We start from the raw sequence: 6660 nt of genomic DNA, 5'->3' as shown, positions 1-6660 counted from the left end.
AACATCTTACAGTGTAGTCCAGGCGTGTTGGAGGTGCTCCTTGTCGACTAACATCTTACAGTGTAGTCCAGGCGTGTTGGAGGTGCTCCTTGTCGACTAACATCTTACAGTGTAGTCCAGGCGTGTTGGAGGTGCTCCTTGTCGACTAACATCTTACAGTGTAGTCCAGGCGTGTTGGAGGTGCTCCTTGTCGACTAACATCTTACAGTGTAGTCCAGGCGTGTTGAAGGTGCTCCTTGTCGACTAACATCTTACAGTGTAGTCCAGGCGTGTTGGAGGTGCTCCTTGTCGACTAACATCTTACAGTGTAGTCCAGGCGTGTTGAAGGTGCTCCTTGTCGACTAACATCTTACAGTGTAGTCCAGGTGTGTTGAAGGTGCTCCTTGTCGACTAACATCTTACAGTGTAGTCCAGGTGTGTTGAAGGTGCTCCTTGTCGACTAACATCTTACAGTGTAGTCCAGGTGTGTTGAAGGTGCTCCTTGTCGACTAACATCTTACAGTGTAGTCCAGGTGTGTTGGAGGTGCTCCTTGTCGACTAACATCTTACGGTGTAGTCCAGGTGTGAAGTGTAGTCCAGGTGTGTTGGAGGTGCTCCTTGTCGACTAACATCTTACAGTGTAGTCCAGGTGTGTTGAAGTGCTCATTGTAGACTAACATCTTACAGTGTAGTCCAGGTGTGTTGAAGGTGCTCCTTGTCGACTAACATCTTACAGTGTAGTCCAGGTGTGTTGAAGGTGCTCTTTGTCGACTAACATCTTACAGTGTAGTCCAGATGTGTTGAAGGTGCTCTTTGTCGACTAACATCTTACAGTGTAGTCCAGGTGTGTTGAAGGTGCTCCTTGTCGACTAACATCTTACAGTGTAGTCCAGGTGTGTTGAAGGTGCTCCTTGTCGACTAACATCTTACAGTGTAGTCCAGGCGTGTTGGAGGTGCTCCTTGTCGACTAACATCTTACAGTGTAGTCCAGGCGTGTTGAAGGTGCTCCTTGTCGACTAACATCTTACAGTGTAGTCCAGGCGTGTTGGAGGTGCTCCTTGTCGACTAACATCTTACAGTGTAGTCCAGGCGTGTTGAAGGTGCTCCTTGTCGACTAACATCTTACAGTGTAGTCCAGGTGTGTTGAAGGTGCTCCTTGTCGACTAACATCTTACAGTGTAGTCCAGGTGTGTTGAAGGTGCTCCTTGTCGACTAACATCTTACAGTGTAGTCCAGGTGTGTTGAAGGTGCTCCTTGTCGACTAACATCTTACAGTGTAGTCCAGGTGTGTTGGAGGTGCTCCTTGTCGACTAACATCTTACAGTGTAGTCCAGGTGTGCAGTGTAGTCCAGGTGTGTTGGAGGTGCTCCTTGTCGACTAACATCTTACAGTGTAGTCCAGGTGTGTTGAAGTGCTCATTGTAGACTAACATCTTACAGTGTAGTCCAGGTGTGTTGAAGGTGCTCCTTGTCGACTAACATCTTACAGTGTAGTCCAGGTGTGTTGAAGGTGCTCTTTGTCGACTAACATCTTACAGTGTAGTCCAGATGTGTTGAAGGTGCTCTTTGTCGACTAACATCTTACAGTGTAGTTCAGGTGTGTTGAAGGTGCTCCTTGTCGACTAACATCTTACAGTGTAGTCCAGGTGTGTTGAAGGTGCTCCTTGTCGACTAACATCTTACAGTGTAGTCCAGGTGTGTTGAAGGTGCTCCTTGTCGACTAACATCTTACAGTGTAGTCCAGGTGTGTTGGAGGTGCTCCTTGTCGACTAACATCTTACAGTGTAGTCCAGGTGTGTTGGAGGTGCTCCTTGTCGACTAACATCTTACAGTGTAGTCCAGGTGTGTTGGAGGTGCTACTTGTCGACTAACATCTTACAGTGTAGTCCAGGTGTGTTGAAGGTGCTCCTTGTCGACTAACATCTTACAGTGTAGTCCAGGTGTGTTGAAGGTGCTCCTTGTCGACTAACATCTTACAGTGTAGTCCAGGTGTGTTGGAGGTGCTCCTTGTCGACTAACATCTTACAGTGTAGTCCAGGTGTGTTGAAGGTGCTCTTTGTCGACTAACATCTTACAGTGTAGTCCAGATGTGTTGAAGGTGCTCTTTGTCGACTAACATCTTACAGTGTAGTTCAGGTGTGTTGAAGGTGCTCCTTGTCGACTAACATCTTACAGTGTAGTCCAGGTGTGTTGAAGGTGCTCCTTGTCGACTAACATCTTACAGTGTAGTCCAGGTGTGTTGAAGGTGCTCCTTGTCGACTAACATCTTACAGTGTAGTCCAGGTGTGTTGGAGGTGCTCCTTGTCGACTAACATCTTACAGTGTAGTCCAGGTGTGTTGGAGGTGCTCCTTGTCGACTAACATCTTACAGTGTAGTCCAGGTGTGTTGGAGGTGCTCCTTGTCGACTAACATCTTACAGTGTAGTCCAGGCGTGTTGAAGGTGCTCCTTGTCGACTAACATCTTACAGTGTAGTCCAGGTGTGTTGAAGGTGCTCCTTGTCGACTAACATCTTACAGTGTAGTCCAGGTGTGTTGAAGGTGCTCCTTGTCGACTAACATCTTACAGTGTAGTCCAGGTGTGTTGGAGGTGCTCCTTGTCGACTAATATCTTACAGTGTAGTCCAGGTGTGCAGTGTAGTCCAGGTGTGTTGGAGGTGCTCCTTGTCGACTAACATCTTACAGTGTAGTCCAGGTGTGCAGTGTAGTCCAGGTGTGTTGGAGGTGCTCCTTGTCGACTAACATCTTACAGTGTAGTCCAGGTGTGTTGAAGTGCTCATTGTAGACTAACATCTTACAGTGTAGTCCAGGTGTGTTGAAGGTGCTCCTTGTCGACTAACATCTTACAGTGTAGTCCAGGTGTGTTGAAGGTGCTCTTTGTCGACTAACATCTTACAGTGTAGTCCAGATGTGTTGAAGGTGCTCTTTGTCGACTAACATCTTACAGTGTAGTCCAGGTGTGTTGAAGGTGCTCCTTGTCGACTAACATCTTACAGTGTAGTCCAGGTGTGTTGAAGGTGCTCCTTGTCGACTAACATCTTACAGTGTAGTCCAGGTGTGTTGAAGGTGCTCCTTGTCGACTAACATCTTACAGTGTAGTCCAGGTGTGTTGGAGGTGCTCCTTGTCGACTAACATCTTACAGTGTAGTCCAGGTGTGTTGGAGGTGCTCCTTGTCGACTAACATCTTACAGTGTAGTCCAGGTGTGTTGGAGGTGCTACTTGTCGACTAACATCTTACAGTGTAGTCCAGGTGTGTTGGAGGTGCTCCTTGTCGACTAACATCTTACAGTGTAGTCCAGGTGTGTTGGAGGTGCTCCTTGTCGACTAACATCTTACAGTGTAGTCCAGGTGTGTTGAAGGTGCTCCTTGTCGACTAACATCTTACAGTGTAGTCCAGGTGTGTTGGAGGTGCTCCTTGTCGACTAACATCTTACAGTGTAGTCCAGGTGTGTTGAAGGTGCTCCTTGTCGACTAACATCTTACAGTGTAGTCCAGGTGTGTTGAAGGTCCTCTTTGTCGACTAACATCTTACAGTGTAGTCCAGGTGTGTTGAAGGTGCTCCTTGTCGACTAACATCTTACAGTGTAGTCCAGGTGTGTTGAAGGTGCTCCTTGTCGACTAACATCTTACAGTGTAGTCCAGGTGTGTTGGAGGTGCTCCTTGTCGACTAACATCTTACAGTGTAGTCCAGGTTTTTTGGAGGTGCTACTTGTCGACTAACATCTTACAGTGTAGTCCAGGTGTGTTGGAGGTGCTCCTTGTCGACTAACATCTTACAGTGTAGTCCAGGTGTGTTGGAGGTGCTCCTTGTCGACTAACATCTTACAGTGTAGTCCAGGTGTGTTGGAGGTGCTCCTTGTCGACTAACATCTTACAGTGTAGTCCAGGTGTGTTGGAGGTGCTCCTTGTCGACTAACATCTTACAGTGTAGTCCAGGTGTGTTGAAGGTGCTCCTTGTCGACTAACATCTTACAGTGTAGTCCAGGTGTGTTGAAGGTGCTCCTTGTCGACTAACATCTTACAGTGTAGTCCAGGTGTGTTGGAGGTGCTCCTTGTTGACTAACATCTTACAGTGTAGTCCAGGTGTGTTGGAGGTGCTCCTTGTTGACTAACATCTTACAGTGTAGTCCAGGTGCTCCTTGTTGACTAACATCTCTGTCACCTTCCAGAAGATCATGAAGCGCCTCATCAAGAGACACGTCCTCAAAGCACAGCAAGATAGAGAAAACCACCAAGGGAGTGAAGGTGAGGAACACACACACACACACACACACACACACACACACACACACACACACACACACACACACACACACACACACACACACACACACACACACACACACCTGAGTGTACCTTGGCACAGGTGAGCTGAAGGAGATCAAGCAGGACATCTCCAGTCTTGGCCAGGAGCTGCTGGAGGCCAGCAAGCAGGAAGTGAGCGCCCTGGCGGAGGTCATCAGCCACCTGGGCGAGGTGTGACCAGGGACACTTCATTAGGTACACGTCCCTTTCCAAAATGTGACGTCACTGGAAAAACTGGTTATAGTTTTTAGGTCAATCCTTAAGGTTGGCCACACGGTGGTGCTGTCGTACATTGTAAGATGCTCCTTTGCAGGCTGTTTATATCATTATATTGTTGACATTTTCTCTGAAATATTATAACAATATGAATATAATATGAATATGAATATGAATATAATATGTGTGGTGCAACTCTAACATGTCACATTAATGGTAGGAATGAAGGAGATAAGTTATAATATTGTTTATTGTAACTGTAACCTTGTAATACTGTAGTATACTCTTATCTTACACTTACAGACAAATAACAGTACCTTTATTTTGAAAGGTGTCAAGTAGTGTAAGTACTGCAATATCACAGATGTCAAGTAGTATAAATACTGCAATATCACAGATGTCAAGTAGTATAAGTACTGCAATATCACAGATGTCAAGTAGTATAAGTACTGCAGTATCACAGATGTCAAGTAGTATCAGTACTGCAATATCACAGATGTCAAGTAGTATAAGTACTGCAATATCACAGATGTCAAGTAGTATAAGTACTGCAATATCACAGATGTCAAGTAGTATAAGTACTGCAATATCACAAATGTCAAGTAGTATAAGTACTGCAATATCACAGATGTCAAGTAGTGTAAGTACTGCAATATCACAGATGTCAAGTACAAAGCCCAAAGCAGTGAAGTTGTCAGGTTGTGTAAATAGTAAATAAAAAAAAAGACAACAAATCCTTTTCAACTTATATTCAATTGAATAGACTGCAAAGACAAGATATTTCATGTTCACACTGAGAAACTTTGTTATGTTTTGCAAATATTAGCTCATTTGGAATTTGATGGCAGCAACATGTTTCAAAAAAGCTGGCACAAGTGGCAAAAAAGAGTGAGAAAGTTGAGGAATGCTCATCAAAGACTTATTTGGAACATCCCACAGGTGAACAGGCTAATTGGGAACAGGTGGGTGCCATGATTGGGTATAAAAGTAGCTTCCATGAAATGCTCAGTCATTCACAAACAAGGACGGGGCGAGGGTCACCACTTTGTCAACAAATGCCTGAGCAAATTGTTTAAGAACAACATTTCTCAAGCAGCTATTGCAAGGAATTTAGGGATTTCACCATCTATGCTCCGTAATATCATCAAAAGGTGCAGAGAATCTGGAGAAATCACTGCACGTAAGCTGCATGCCTGTGACCGCAGGCTGTACTGCATCAAAAATGCGACATCAGTGTGTAAAGGATATCACCACATGGGCCCAGGAACACTTCAGAAAACCACTGTCAGTAACTACAGTTGGTCGCTACATCTGTAAGTGCAAGTTAAAACTCTACTATGCAAAGCCAAAGCCATTTATCAACAACACCCAGAAACGCTTTGCAGGGCTCATCTAGGATGGACTGATGCAAAGTGGAAAAGTGTTCTGTGGTCTGACGAGTCCACATTTCACATTGAATATAAGTTGAAAAGGATTTGCAAATCATTGTATTCTGTTTTTATTCACCATTTACACAACGTGACAACTTCACTGCTTTTGTAGTTTGTATAAAGTGAATATAAAGTTAATATAAGTTATTATATGGTTGATAAGAAGGTGATGTTATCCAGTAGTCACCATGTGAGAATGTGTCTGATATCAGTGCAGTGTGACGCAGGAGATATCACCAAGGTCTTTGAATGCACCATCTATTTCCTAACTTCACAAACACCACACTTTCATCAAAGTACTACTACATCCACGCCTCTAATACTACATCCACACTTCTAATTCTACATCCACGCCTCTAATACTACATCCACACCTCTAATACTACATCCACACCTCTAATACTACATCCACACTTCTAATTCTACATCCACGCCTCTAATACTACATCCACGCCTCTAATACTACATCCACACCTCTAATACTACATCCACACCTCTAATACTACATCCACGCCTCTAATACTACATCCACACTTCTAATTCTACATCCACGCCTCTAATACTACATCCACACCTCTAATACTACATCCACACCTCTAATACTACATCCACACCTCTAATACTACATCCACACTTCTAATACTACATCCACACCTCTAATACTACATCCACACCTCTAATACTACATCCACACCTCTAATACTACATCCACACTTCTAATACTACATCCAC

General features: G+C 44.5%; 1 long non-coding RNA gene across 2 annotated transcripts in view; it reads left to right on the top strand.

Moving 5' to 3' along the window:
* Positions 1–4143: 4143 nt before the first annotated feature.
* Positions 4144–6660, top strand: part of LOC133659405 (uncharacterized) — a 19862-nt gene continuing 17345 nt past the window's right edge. For both annotated transcript variants that reach the window (XR_009827640.1, XR_009827641.1), the window contains exons 1-2: positions 4144–4222; positions 4344–4477. This is a non-coding gene — a long non-coding RNA (uncharacterized LOC133659405). The remainder of the gene's footprint in view (positions 4223–4343; positions 4478–6660) is intronic.

The sequence above is a fragment of the Entelurus aequoreus genome, linkage group LG10, assembly GCF_033978785.1.
Source record: "Entelurus aequoreus isolate RoL-2023_Sb linkage group LG10, RoL_Eaeq_v1.1, whole genome shotgun sequence".
Lineage (NCBI taxonomy): Eukaryota > Metazoa > Chordata > Actinopteri > Syngnathiformes > Syngnathidae > Entelurus > Entelurus aequoreus.
This window is presented reverse-complemented; position numbering and strand designations above follow the sequence as displayed.